This window comes from Tachysurus fulvidraco, chromosome 1, assembly GCF_022655615.1.
Source record: "Tachysurus fulvidraco isolate hzauxx_2018 chromosome 1, HZAU_PFXX_2.0, whole genome shotgun sequence".
NCBI classification, from domain to species: Eukaryota; Metazoa; Chordata; class Actinopteri; order Siluriformes; family Bagridae; genus Tachysurus; species Tachysurus fulvidraco.
The window spans coordinates 46,813,143-46,828,617 of NC_062518.1; the positions used below are offsets into that span (position 1 = coordinate 46,813,143).

At 45.1% G+C, this 15,475-nt stretch overlaps 1 protein-coding gene across 6 annotated transcripts in view; it reads right to left on the reverse strand.

Moving 5' to 3' along the window:
- The window catches only part of LOC113642183 (neurofilament medium polypeptide-like), a 69,372-nt gene that overhangs the window by 2,532 nt on the left and 51,365 nt on the right, over positions 1 to 15,475 (reverse strand). For 5 of the 6 annotated variants that reach the window (XM_047823119.1, XM_047823104.1, XM_047823103.1 and 2 more), the window contains one exon: positions 2,854 to 2,940. The exons of the other annotated variant lie outside the window; for it this stretch is intronic. The gene's annotated coding sequence lies outside the window, so the exon portion shown is untranslated. The remainder of the gene's footprint in view (positions 1 to 2,853; positions 2,941 to 15,475) is intronic. 6 annotated transcript variants of the gene reach the window in all.

Consider the following 15,475-nt stretch of genomic DNA (forward strand, 5'->3'; position numbering starts at 1 on the left):
GTGGCCCTTAGGTTTCTGTCTATTAAGATCACCTTCCTCTTGGCGATTTCCTCCCTGAAGAGGATCGGGGATCTACAGGCCCTGTCCGTGGCCCCATCTCGCCTGGAGTTTGTCCCTGGCATGGCCAGAGTGTTTCTCTTTCTGAAACCTGGTTACGTACCGAAGGTGCCTTCAGCCCCCTTCACGAACTGTCGTGTTGCAGGCATTCTGCCCTCCTCCGTTTACAGCCCCCGAACAGGAACGACAGAACCGAATGTATCCAGTGCGAGCACTGGTCACTTACCTCCGCAGAACGAGTCCGTGGAGAAAATCAGAGCAGCTGCTCGGCCGCTAAGCAGACGTTTAGCAGATGGGTAGTGGATGCAATTGTGTCGAGTCCTCTGGCCTCCCCACACCGCTCGGGGTCCGAGCTCACTCCACCCGGAGTGTGGCGGCCTCTACGGCCTGGTCCGCTGGAGTGGCACTCCAAGACATCTGTGACGCTGCGGGTTGGTCCACCCCGCTGACCTTTGTCAGGTTCTATGACCTTGACCTCAGAGCCACCCTGGGCTCCTCTGTCCTATGTGCGGGTGCCGAGGCCCTCACTCTCTAAGCAGGGTCTGGTCAGTGTGGCGTGATTGGACACTCGTTCCCATAGCGTTTCGACGCAGCTCGAGTTCCGAAAGGGAACGTCTCTAGGTTACGACCGTAGCCCTAGTTCCCTGAGGAATGAGACGCTGCGTCTCCGTGCCACACTCCCTGCATCCCTGCGGCGCTTACCTTCTCTCACAGGAGCTAGTGTCTTGTCCATCTCGCAGCCATTTTTAGCTTCCTGTTCCTTTCACGTCCCAACGCCTATTGGTCAGATTCCACATGTGGTTCAAAGCGCGGTCACGCAGAGGGCGTTCCCATAGCGTTTCGACACAGCGTCTCGTTCCACATTGAACTAGGGTTACAGTTGTAACCTAGAGACGTTGTGTTTGTGTTTGCCACTGCTGCGCTAAAGTTGCTGGGACACGTGACACGTATACAGTGACGTCACACTCGGCCCTGTGATGGCTCTCTAGCCGGTGGAAAGGCAAACCGGTTCTTAGAAGGTTCGCCAGTGGAACCAACTTTGAACCAGCACCAGCGCTAGCTCTGAACCAGCACCCGGTTCTTTTTGATGGAGAAGAGGCAATAGAGACAACCACAGTGATCAAGGTATGCATCCATCCCTACCATCTACCCAAGCATAAAAATTAGGTTGTTGGGATGAGCTAAAGTCCGGGCACAATATGGGAATAATCGACGAGTCTCACAGAATCTGGTCTAGCTCAATGAAGGATGTGAACATCAGTCATCATCTGGCATTACAGCCTTCTAAGTTAGAGGTGGACCACAGCCTGGGGGGTGCAAATGGCTGTTGTGGATTTCCTCTCTCAGGCAAGGGATGGGAATTTGGTGCCAGGCCAGACAGTTCCCTGGCTGAAGTTGTGTGATGGGGTATGTGGAAGCAGGAGTATCGGTAAGCACCGGGGTAAATGAGCAGTAAGGATCTGCACCTGTATGGGATTACTCTAACGTGTTTTTTTTTTGTGATGCAGTGAGCAGGAGAGGTGATAAAGTATAGAGAGTCAAGATAGAGTCAGAGAGTCAGACAATTTAGTGTGCAACACCGGTGTTTCACAGGGGACTGTTCTGTCTCCTTTCCTTTTTACCCTGTACACCACAGATTTCAGCTACTTTACTGAGTCTTGCCATCTTCAGAAATGTTTTTCTGACTCAGCTATAGTTGGTTGTATCAGTGGTGGTGAGGAGACTGAGTCTATAGTCTACAGTGGATCATTTTCTACAGGTCTACAGTGGATAATTTTGTTATACTGTATGCTGTAAGCAGAACCTTCCACAGCTCAATGTTACAAACAACAACGGAGCTAGGTTTTCGACTTGAGGAGGACTAAAGCACCTATGGGGTCTCTGTAGACATGGTGAAAGATTTAGTGTCAGAAAGAAGGATGGTGTCTAAGCTACTGACCATCTCAGACAACAACATCTACCCACTCCACGATGTCCTGAAAGGATACGCCTCTGTGCAACAACATCTCTCATTGTGTAACAATACACATTTACTGCTATATTTATTCAAATTGTATATCGTGCTATATTTATCTTTTTGTATATCGTCGCTGTCGGGCGAAAACCTCCTATGTCCAAATTTTGTCAATTTCATATTTTTTCACATATCGATGCTATTGGTCAGTCCCCATGTGGGTCGATAATTTTTACAAGTTATTAACCAATCTAAAGTATGAATATTTTTTAATTTTTTTAATATCCTGAAAAATAATGGATTTGGGGGCTTTGTGGTTAGCATGTTCGCCTCACACCGCCAAGGTCGGGGTTTGATTCCCCCCTCCGTCTTGTGTGTGTGGAGTTTGCATGTTCTCTCCGTGCCTCGGGGGTTTCCTCCGGGTACTCCGGTTTCCTCCCCTGGTTCAAAGACATGCATGGTAGGTTGATTGGCATCTCTGGAAATTTGTCTGTAGTGTGTGAGTGAATGAGAGTGTGTGCCCTGCGATGGGTTGGCACTCCGTCCAGGGTGTATCCTTCATTGATGCCCGATGACGCCTGAGATAGGCACATCCTCCCCGTGACCCGAGAAGTTCGGATAAGCGGTAGAAAATGAGTGAGAGAGAGAGAGTAATGGTTTTGGAGATACAAGGATTCTGCCCGACAGCAACGATATGTTATATTGTGTATAAAAGTCTCTATGTTTGTATACTTATTTTGGTGACTTGGAGCTGTGGTAACAAATCTATTATAGTATTTTGATTCTGATTCTGAAAGACATTATACATAGTGAAATTTAAGAAGATGATGCACCATACTCACTGTTAAATGTATCAAATCATTCCAGACTCTTGGTTCTCCTAAGTTTCAAAATATCTTGATGTGGTTTTGTTTCTTCTTCTCCAGCACCTGGGGAACAATTATAGAGCCAGGAGAAATGAGTGGTAATGATTTGAACCTGTACTGGATTACTTTTTTTGATGTAGTGAGCAGGAAAGGTGATAAAGAATAGAAATAGTAAAATTAAAGACATTGATATACCAAACTCACAGCATCTGAGGTAAAAATATATTGTTTGTTAGACATATTCGTAATGAAAGAAAGAAGCTGAGTAAGTATTGTAACAGAGGATTTACAATGCCAGAGGTGGTCTTTAATTAAACTAAGCCTATTTTATCCCTTCATTTACAAATAATACCCTGACTTCTCTCAGATTTTCTTCTCCCCCTGACTTCCACTCTTTTCATATCCAATGTTGTCATCACTTGTCTGCATTTACTACACATAAACCCCAGGCCCTCTTCGAGCTCCACACGGAGTCCAACATGCACCAGGAACAAGTCTGACTTACTGCCGGCAATGTGAACCAAACTCCTGCTCCGGTCATATAGGGACCGGACAGCCTTTAACAGAGGGCCCCGGACCCCATACTCCCAGAGCACCCCCACAGGTCACCACGAGGGACACAGTCGAAAGCCTTCTCCAAATTTCCCAAAACACATGTGAACTGGTTGGGCAAACTCTCATGAACCCTCCAACAACCTGGCGAGGGTATAGAGATGGTCCAGTGTTCCACGACCGGGACGAAACCCGCATTGTTCCTCCTGAATCCGAGGTTCGACTATCGGCCGAATTCTCCTCTCCAGTACCCTGGCATAGACTTGTCCGGGGAGGCTGAGGAGTGTAATCCCCTATAGTTGGAACACACCCTCCGGTCCCCCTTCTTAAACAGAGGGACCACCACCCTAGTCTGCCAGTCCAGAGGCACTGTCCCCAACTCCCATGCAATGTTGCAGAGGCGTGTCAACCAAGACAGCCCCACAACATCCAGAGACTTGAGGTACTCAGGGCAGATCTCATCCACCCCCGGCGCCTTGCCACTGAGGAGCTTCTCAACTACCTCAGTGACCTCAGCTTGGGGAATCGACGAGTCCACAACTGAGCCCCCGCCCTCTGCTTCCTCAATGGAAACATGTCGGTGGGGTTGAGGAGAACCTCGAAGTATTCCTTCCACCATCCGAGGATGTCCCCAGTCGAAGTCAGCAGATTCCCACTCCCACTGTAAACAGTGTGGGCAGGGCACTGCTTCCCCCTCCCGAGGCGCCGGACGGTTTGCCAGAATTTCTTCGAGGCCAACCGATAGTCCTTCTCCATGGCCTCACCAAACTCCTCCCAGACCCGAGTTTTTGCCTCCGTAACCACCCGGGCTGAAGCTCGCATGGCCCTTCGGTACCTATCAGCTGTCTCCGGAGTCCCCCAAGCTAACCATGCTCCATAGGACTCCTTCTTCAGCTTGATGGCATCCCTTACTTCCGGGGTCCACCACCGGGTTCGGGGATTGCCACCACGACAGGCACCGGAGACCTTACGGCCACAGCTCCGAGCGGCTGCATCGACAATGGAGGTGGAGAACATGGTCCACTCGGACTCAATGTCTCCAACCTCCCTCGGGATCTGATTGAAGCTCTGCCAGAGGTGGGAGTTGAAGATCTCTCTGACCGGAGACTCTGTCAAACGTTCCCAGCAGACCCTCACAGTACATTTGGGTCTGCCAAGTCTGTCCAACTTCCTCCCCCGCCATCGGATCCAACCCACCATCAGGTGGTGATCAGTTGACAGCTCCGCCCCTCTCTTTACCCGAGTGTCCAAGACATACGGCCGGAGGTCAGATGAAACAACCACAAAGTCGATCATCGACTTCCGACCTAGGGTGTCCTGGTGCCATGTGTACTGATGGACACCCTTATGCTTGAACATGGTGTTCATTATGGACACACTGTGACTAGCACAGAAGTCCCCTCCTTGAACCGCCACCATATTGTGGTGGAGGGGTTTGCGTGCCTGAATGATCCTAGGAGCTATGTTGTCTGGTAGGGTCTCCCAAGGCAAACAGGTCCTGGGTGACAGGCCAGACAAAGATCGGTTCTAAAAACCCTTATGAGTAAATTAAAATCAAGGTGCTATAACCATGGTGCTACATAAAAACAGTAGGAGACAATACAGAACTAAATTCACTACACAGACCTACTTAAGTTTTTATGACATCTGAGTGTCCAATGTTGCTGTCCACAGGATATCTGTATGAAGTTAAGATTTGAACTAATCTCCTGTGGGCCCACCACCTGCAGGAGAAACCGTAAGGGGCCGGTGCAATGTGGATTGGGTGGCAGTCGAAGGCGGGGGCCTCGGCGACCCAATCCCCAGACAAGGAATGTGACTATCAGTAACCCACTGGCTGAATTGTAAAACCATCAAAAACATAGGTGTGTGTTAAAATACCTGTGTAGATGTAACAGAAAAATGGGTGTCACAATGGGTGTGACGAGAGACACACTGCGAGTATGTGAACTATAAAATAGAGAATTAGCAACCTAGCTTAACAATACCTAAAAAGGTCACACAAAATACTCAACACACACCTATAAGGAAAGAGTAAATCATTGTTGGATGTATTGAACAATCCATCTCTTACTAGACAGGATTAAAACTATACAGCAGTTACCACTAGAGGGAGTCAAAAGCATTTTAGTTTCACTTTACAATCACCACAGAGTACATCATCCTGATATGATCTGAAATAATTTGAGTAACTAACAATTGGGACTTTATATTTTATAATGGATTTTAAAAAAGAACAGTGTAACGAATTGGCTTATTCCTTTTTACTTGTTCTTTATGTACCCCATTTTTATATGTAATGGGATTAAAATAAAAATTGTAATAATTAAAACAATAAACATTTATACTCATAAATACTGTGAATTATTCTGTAGCCTTTTAATTTATTGTTCGTGGTAAGTTGTTCAGTCACTTCTGCTAATGTTACAGTTGTGAAGATTTTCGTATTCTGTGTCAGATTTTATAAGGATGTGAGCCAATGAGGTTTTTCGGACAGCTATATACAGTAACACCACTTGGACAAACACTCTAGTAATGATGAAATTTTTGCATAGGATGATGATATTATCTGGTTGCATTTTTTTTTCACCTGAAAGTGTTTGTCCAGATTTGTCCAGATATTTGGACCGTAGACAGTAACAGCCATATGAACAATAGGCTATGACATTAAGCCATAACCTGAAAGATCAGAACTGCTTTGGTGGCACAAGAGGGACACAGTATTATGAAATTATTTTTAATGTTTTCTCTCTCTCTCTCTCTCTCTCTCTCTCTCTCTCTCTCTCTCTCTCTCTGCGCATGCGTGGCAGAAGAGTTGGAAACGCAGCTCTGTTGGATCAACAGCTCGAGCTCACAGTTCTCTCAGCACAACATGTCTCAGTTCAGTGTACAGGAGTTACATATACTCCGGGATATTAGTTTATTTAGAGTCGAAGGGGCTGTCAGGCGTTACCGAAAGTGAGTAACTTTAGTAACTTGTGGATCAGCGCTGACTTAAGGAGCGAACTGTTTAGAACGAATCAGTCCGATTTGGTGAACCGGTTCATCCAGTTCACTAAAAATATCCGGTTCAAAAGAACAATTTGTTCACGAAAATGGCCATCACTAACGGGCAACCCGTCTCCCGCATGAAGAAAATCCCACTTGGCTGTAAGTCCCCACTAGTTAAGCACTCTGTGTCTTTCAGGAGATTGCCGTTTATGGTTTTAAATGAGAGTCAGAATGAACTAAATGTGTTCTTTAAGTTCAGGATTGAGAACTTTGACTACAACATTTTCGTTTCCACTGACACAGACATAAAATGTTTTAAATGTGGTCAGATAGGGCATCGTGTCTGCGCCCATCCTGAGAGAAAGAGTGACCCCAGTGTCTCCAAGCGACGGGGGCAGAACGCAGCTGAGCCTGCTGGAGCCGTTCCCCCTGTGGCTACAGCTCAGCCTGCAGCTGAAAGCCCTGCAACAGCTGCTGCACCAGGGCCTAGGGAGCATGAGCCCCAATCTCAGACTGCAGACCAGAGCTCCACTAGTGACATACCCACCCCAGGAATGCCCTGCTTGGCCGAACAGGACCGGGAGAAGCCCTGCTCGGCTAAACCAAACCGGGAGAAACCCTGCTGAGCTAAACTGGACCAGAAGAAGCCCTGCTCAGCTGAACCGGGTCGGGAGAAGCCCTGCTCTGCTGAACTGGGCCAGGTAGAATGACCGCAAATGTAAAAGAGCTGTCGCCCGGAGACACCGGTCACTACACAAGTGCTGTTCAACACCCTGTTCAAAGTTCCAACAAAGAGAAAGAAACGAGATAAGGGACAAGGAAAAAGTGAATGCTTTTTTATCTTTGTTTACGCTCCCACCGGTGCAGTGGAGAGAATGAGGTTTTTACACAAACACAACAATGTTGTTTTAATCTGTAGCACTGCAGAGTTTTTAGTTTTAAGGAGTGATTTTAATTGTACGGCAGAACATATAGACAGAAATCACACAGAGCTTCGTTTAGCTTCCCATGGAGGGATTTAAACAAGAAACAGAGACAGTACACGTGGGCCCACTGCATAGACAACACACTCTCCCTTGCGAGATTAGATCGATTTTATGGTCTTAAGCATCAGCTTTTTTTTACAAAGTTTTTTTTTTCAAGTAGGCATCTTGGATCACTGCATAGTTCAGTGCACCATTGCTAAAAAGAATGTAAAACCTAAGAGAGCTTACTGGCATTTTTAGAGTCTTTTTATGGAATTGTTTTAATGGATTTTTTTTCATGGGATTGTTTTAAACTCCCTACAGCAGTGGTGGGATGTGACAAAAGCACACAAGGTGGGATTCTGTCAACACTACACTCTCAATGTCACAAAAGAAATTGCCAGATCTCTAAAAGCTCTAGAGGTAGAAATAGTGGAACTTCAGCATTTGGAGGACACAGGAAATCAATGGCATATTAACCCTCTGGGGTCTAAGGGTATTTTTTGGGCATTGAGAAGTTTTGTCATACCCTGATATTTGTGCATTTTTTCAGTTGCTTATGAAGATATAAATGGCTACAGTCTAATATCAGCACAAACTGGACTACAGTAATATGTGTGTCACGGACTGACACAGGCGAATGTGGATCCTTATGCAGTTACTCCTTTTAATTGACAAAAACAGGAAACAAGTAACAAGTGAACATGCAGGCAAAACAGATCAGAACACTGAGCAGGACATGGAACAGGAACAGGAACAGAGACATAAACAGACAACATACTACATACTAGACACTGACCCTCTGGGGTCTGAGGGTATTTTTGGGTCTGGAGAAGTTTTGACATACCCTGATATTTGTGCTTTTTCAGTTGCTTATGAAGATATAAATGGCTAAAGTCTAATATCACTGTAATCAGCACAAACTGGACTACAATAATATGTGAGCGGCATGTATGTACATGATTATGTTTTTGAGAAAAACACAAACATTATAAATCACTTGAATAAGGCCATAAAACACATACAGAACATTGGTTCACATGACTTTTGAGAACTGGATCTTGTATCCTAGTGTTTTTGCTTCAAAATTATGTGAAAATCATCTTGTTTACTCGCTCACAGAAAACTATATATTGATTTACATTTTCTAAGACACTTTTTGTTTGTAAAGGGCATATGCAAGTAGGCGTCAACTATCAGTCATATTAATGTAATTCACACCTGAGAAGACAAAGGCCAGCATAATGAGCTGCATAATGAGCCTTTCAGGTAAGTGTGTGACTGAGAGAGGAGTTACAAGAATGTGGAGATTACAAGAAGAAGGAGTTAAAAGAAAGTGAAGACAAAATAAATGTGTATATTTTGTGTTTGTAGTTTATTTAGAATATTTAACTTGTGCAAACAGTGCCAGACAAGAGATAAGTACTAAAAAAATCCTAAAATCCACATGAAGTGCATGTGTGCCAGACAAGAGACCGAGCAAACAGACACTATACTACAGACAGATGCTTAAAATAAATAAAAAAGTAACAATATGTATACAAGTAACAATATTGTATATGACCAATACAATATGGCTCTGTTAAAATATTTAATGGAATCTGTTAAAACTTGGTGCTTCTTACAGCATTGTTTGGGGCGTTGATCTTGTTTGCATAGCCCGCGTCAGGTAATTTCCATATGAATGGCGTGCGCGTGATAGGTGGGATCACATTAGCGCTAATGAGGTCGAGCCAGAAAAACTGTACCTCTCTTTACTTACATACAGATTACACAAAAAGACAATATTTGCATTTTATTCATGTTCGTGTGATAAGTATTGGTGGAGTTATCAGTTCATATTTGTAACGTGTTTCAGGAAGATGGTCAAGAAGAAAGAGATGTCTGAATGCACACCCTGGTTATTTTCTTTATTTGCCAAAAGCACAGCGTTTTGTTGTTATTATGAAGGCAGTCAAATAAAAGTAGACACTTCACAGTTTCGAATGATGTATTACATGTATGTGTATGATTATGAATGATGGAGTATTTTAAGTGGATTTCACGTTGATGAGGAAAAAAGCGCCAAAAATGTGCCGGCGTGCCTGTCGACCACAGAGGGCTAAAAAATGACTCACAACCGGGAAGTGAACAAAACAGAGTACATCTAGAGAACGAGAACCAATCACAAGACGGAGACAGACAAGGACTAAGACAAAACACCTGGGGAAGAGATTGAATGCAATTAAATGTCTGTGGTAACAAATAGGTGGGCGGGGTCAACAATTAACATCAGGGAATGACAGCAGACAGACACAAGGGAAAATACGAACAGACTTGTTACAGAACACCCCCCCCACACACACACACACGAACGGCTTCCAGATGCTCCCAATTCTACAGAAACCAGTCCAGGAGGGTGGAGCGAAGGTGCAACTAGGGTGGGAGGGCGGGTCGGGTTCATATAGTGGCGGCGATAGCCAAGCAGGAGGCCAGGGCGGCGCCGGCTGAGCAGGTGGCCAGGGCGGCACCGGCAGAGCAGGAGGCCAGGGTGGCGCCGGCAGAGCAGGTGACTGGGTGCTGGAGGCGGAGCCAGAGACCAGAGCAGGACCGGAGACCAGGGTGGTGCCAGAGGTTGAGCCAATGACCAGAGCAGGACCGGAGACCAGGGTGGTGCCGGAGGTTGAGCCAGAGACCAGAGCAGGACCGGAGACCAGGGTGGTGCCGGAGGTTGAGCCAGAGACCAGGGTAGGACCAGAGACCTGGGTGGTGCCACAGGCAGAGTCAGGGACCATAACGGAGTTGGCGGCCAGGGTGGTGCTCTGAGCCTGTAAACAGGGACAGGAGGTAGAAGGGCAGGCAAATCCAGCGAAACGAAACACAGGACAGATAAAATAGGAACATTAATAGGTTCAGGCCAGGCAGAGAGTTCAGGGAGTTTCAGGCTTGTTCCGTCGACCCGGCCGGTTCCGTCGACCCGGGCGGTTTGGCTGGTTCCGTCGACCCGGTTGGCCCATCTGGTTCCGTCGACCCGGCCGGTTCGGCAGGTTCCTTCGACCCGGCCGGTTCGGCAGGTTCCGTCGACCCGGCAGGTTCGGCAGGTTCCGTCGACCCGGTCGGTTCCCTCGATCCGGCAGGGTCGGCAAGTTCCGTCGGTTCCGGCTGGTTCTGGCGACCCGGCTGGTCCAGCTGGCGGCTTAGGGACGCCGGCCGCCCGAGCTGACCTCATCGGGGTATCCGCCAGTTTGGAGACCAGCCGGTTAGCACGGGCCTCAGCCGAGCTTGCCGGTACGGTCGCCATGAGAATTGACTCGGTCACAGGTGTGCACGGGACTGGGCTGGACGGAGGCACTGTAGGGCATTCGGGCGTCCGTGGCTGGTTCCGCTCTGTAGCCCACGGATCCCGATGCTTGCTGCCCCACCCCCCCCCCAAAAAAAAATATTTACGGCTGGCTTCCGTCTCTACACTGCTCAAGGTTAGCGTGGACCCGCCCAGGAGCAACGCCAAGTTGACGAACTCCGAGAATGATTTTATCTCTCGGGTAGACGGCATCAAGAATTGCAGGATGTCCTTTAGTCCGTGCTTAAAAATGTCCTTGAGAGCCTTCTCGTCAAAGTTCACCTGATTGCACAGGAACAAAGACATAAACAGACAGCATACTACATACTAAACACTAAACAACAACTCACAACCGGGAAGTGAACAAAACAGAGTACATATAGTGAACGAGAATCAATCACAAGACGGAGACAGACAAGGTCTAAGACAAAACACCTGGGGAAGAGATTGAATGCAATTAAATGTCTGTGGTAACAAATAGGTGTGGCGGGGTCAACAATTAACATCAGGGAATGACAGCAGACAGACACAAGGGAAAACACGGACAGACTCGTTACAATGTGAGCAGCATGTATATACATGATTGTGTTTTTGAGAAAACAATGTTTATGCGTGGTTAGTGAAAAATGAAAGATTATAAACCACTTGAATAAGGCCATAAAACACATACAGAACATTGATTCACAGGACTTTTGAGAACAAGCCAGAAAAACTGTACCTCTCTTTACTTGCATACAGATTACACAAAAAGACAATATTTGCTTTTGATTTTAATTACCTCATTTAAAAGTAGACATTTCAGGTTTTCATTAGACATATGCATCATGTTCGTGTGATAAGTATTGGCGGAGTTTTCAGTTCATGTTTGTAACGTGTTTCAGGAAGATGGTCAAGGAGACAGAAATGTCTGTATGTGTATGATTATGAATGACAGAGTATTTTAAGTGGATTTCACTTTGAAGAGGAAAAAATGCGCTAAGGATGCACCGGCGCGCCTTTGGACCCCAGAGGGTTAAAGCCCTCAAAAACAAAAAGAAAAAAAATGAACTATTAGACACTGCAGCACAAGGGGCGCTGGTCCACTCATGCTTTAAAAGTGTTACTGAGATGGATGCTCCTTCTAAGTTCTTCTTCGGTTTAGAACAAAGGAATGGACAGAAACGATTTATGTATGCTGTGCAAACAGAATCAGGGGATCTCATGCTAGGGCCCTCTGAAATTCGCAAGCAGACAATTAGCTTCTATTCAAAGCTGTATAGCAGTGAGCGATCAGGGGCGCAGGTAGTGGAAGAGAGTTTCCTCAAGGACCTGCCAAAGCTCTCAGAGTCAGTGCCATGTGAAATTGACAGGGAGCTGACACTGGCTGAGCTTCGGAGGCTCTCCAAGGCATGGAGAACGGGTGGGCGCCAGGTACAGATGGTCTCCCTGTAGAATTCTACAAAGCGTTCTGGGCAGTAATAGAGCAGGATGTGCTGGAGGTCATACAGGATAGTGTGAGAGGTTGTTAGCTCCCGTCAAGATGCAGGAGAGCCGTCCTGACCCTGTGCCTAAAAAAGCTGCTGTCAAAAGCATTAGCATCGAGACTGACGAAGGTGATGGAGCAGATCATTCACCAGGACCAGACGTACTGTGTGCCGGCAGGTTGAATTTTGACAATATATACAGTATCTAATTTGTGACACCTTGGACATCTCAAGGCTATTGGACTTAAAGACAGGTCTGATTTTCCTAGACCAGGAAAACGGCTTTTGCCCGGGTTGAGCACGAATACTTGTGGAAGGTGCTGGAAAGCTTTGGGTTCAACCCTGGTTTCATAACCATGGTCAAGGTGTTGTACAGGGAAATTGAGAGTGTACTGAAGGTCAACGGTGGTTTATGTGCTCCTCTTAGAGTGTACAGAGGGATCAGTCAGGGCTGTTCCCTCTCGGGTATGTTGTACTCTCTGGAGATTGAACCTCTTTAAAACAAGTTAAGGAGTCATCTCTTTGGTTTTAATACTCCACATTTTATTGCCTCCATGTGCTTGTCAGCTTATGCAGATGACTTGGTAGTCATGATAACCACACACAACGATGCAAAGTTTTTAAATGCCACTTTAAAGGACTTTCAGATTCGATCTTCTGCCAAGGTCAACTGGGTTAAAAGTGAAGCCATTTTAGTTGGGGAGTGGAGAGGTGGGACACCTTCGCTGCCAGAAGGCTTAGCATGGAAATGATGTGGTTTTAAATACTTGGGTGGCTACCTGGGGAGCAATGAGTTTTAACATAAAAACTGGGAAGGTTCTGTAGAGCATGTGAAAGGCAGATGGAGCAGGTGGAAACGGTTGGTCCCAAAAATGTCCTACATGTGGCGAATGCTGGTCATCTACAACCTCGCCACATCGTCCCTCTGGCACAAGCAAGCCTGCATTGATCCTCCACCAAACCTGCTAGCAAGCATCCTGCTGGTGGATTTCTTCTGGGACAACCTACACTGGATTCCTCAGTGTTTCCGGGGTGAAGGGGAGATGGACTTTAGGTCAGTGATGGGGAAGCTGCTCTACAGAGCCTGTGTTAAAGTTTTAAATAAGAAAAAGCTGAGTGGGAGGCTAGACACCCCATGGAGAAGTATTTTGGGTTTTAATTCTGATATTAAACCGGAGTGGAGGGCACTGTACAAACTACCATTGCCAAAAAGAGCTGAAGATCTACAGTGGAGGATTTTACATGGTATTATCTCTGTGAACTCATAGTTATTACTCAGAATTAACAACAGTATTTCTGTTTTAAACCCTGATATTGCACATGACTGTCCTTTTTGTTCACAGAGAGAAACGCTTTTCTTGTGTTTATTCACTGCTCCAGGTTACAGTCTGTTTTATGGATCATTTTAAGGTTGTTTTATGTTGATTTTAATGTTCAGTGTTTTATTTTTGGTTTTAAATACGTTAGGAAACACAGGTTCAGGTGCCAACTGGTTAACTTTATCCTCGGCCAAGCGAAGATGGCAATATACCTGAGCCAGAAAAAAACAGATTGCACAGAACACTGACTGTGAGGCCACAAATATTAAAAAGGCTGATAAAATCAAGAATTTTAATTGATTTTATTTTTTGCAGACGTGTGAATGATGTGTATGTGTTTAAATGTGTGTGGTGTTGGGAGAATGCTTTGTGCTCTGTTGAGGAAGAGAAATAAACTTTGCACCAGAATTAAACTAACTCATGTTTTACTCAGTTATGAAACCATCTTATTTATTCATTCATCCATTTATTTGTTTGTGTTTGTTTGTTTGTTTATTTATTTATTTATTTATTCATTCGCCATGTATTTTTATGATATGTGACTTGTGTAAATAAAGTGTTGTAAAAGGATTTTAAAAAAAAGCGCCCCCCCTCTCTCAATGTGAGGATGTGGTAAAGCTTTAACACACACCTCTGCTCTGTCAGTCAGTCAGCCATTAGAGGGACAAGATGGGGCTCAGTCCACTGCCTGTGATGCTCTGTGAGTAAATGTTTGTGTATCTTTGTGTCTTCATTAGATTGAGTGGTGGGGTATAAAATTGTTCATCTGCAGTCTGAATATCCTGAGTGATGAGCTTATTGTGTGATTAGGACATTGATATGGTAAAGGCAGAGGTGGCAAAATTACACACATCCTTTACTCAAGTAGAAGTACAGATACTCATTTTTTAAAAGACTCCAGTAAAAGTTGAAGTAGTAACTACACTCTTTTACTCAAGTTAAAGTAAAGAAGGATTGGCTCTGACATGTACTTAAGTAAAAAGTCGTCGTTACTACTACCTGTTTAGTGTCATGCTGGTAACTGGACGTCATGTTTATATATAAGTGTTTTTTGAGTTGACACAATTCGCAACGCATTCGCCAGGAATCCTTTTTGACGCCGATTATTTCAAACATCTCCCTCATATATGGCCATGTGTGTTCAGGAATGTCCTCGTTGTTAGTTATTTTAACATCGGTGACTCCCTCTGAATTAACATTAGCCATTCCTTTTGTAGGCGTGCTGCTCATTGTTAGCTCCACTATCCTTAGTCTATGTCTGATAGCCAGTAAATAATACAGTACACCAGTCACATGGTGAAAAAGCCACACATTGATAGGATGATAGGCTGGAAACAGCGCTCAATGAGAAGAAATAATACTAAAAGTAACGAATCCATTTTGAAAATGTAAGAAGTAAAAAGTACAGATATTTGTGTAAAAATGTAATGAGTAAAAGTAAAAAGTTGTCTGAAAAATAAATAGTGGAGTAAAGTACTGATACCAGAAAAATGTACTTAAGTACAGTAACAAAGTATTTTTACTCCGTTACTTCCCTCCTCTGGGTAAAGGACACCATCATGATTCTCTAACTACTTGAACAATCTCTGCTTGAACATCCTTAAGTCACGACATTTCCTGTCTTATCTGCATGGTGGTTGTTTCCTGTCCACAAAAGCAGCACTCTACAGATGCACATTTCCTGTTGCTGATTTCAGTGTAAATCCTCCTTAGAGATTCAGATATAGCCTGTGGAGGCCACCAAACTATATTAAACTCATGGTCTTATTCTTGGTACAGGTTTTTGAGCACTGTGCTTTGTTAAAACCTCTAGCAGTCTGGACACACTTCTCTGTTCTCTCTAACCACACTGCTGAAAATGTCATGCATGAAAATCATTCAAAAATACAATTGAGATACAGTATATCCTCACTGCATGAAAAATTGCATGCCTTGTTAAAATGATCCAGCTGCATAAAATAAAAGGAAAAGCAGGTGAAGAAAAGTGAG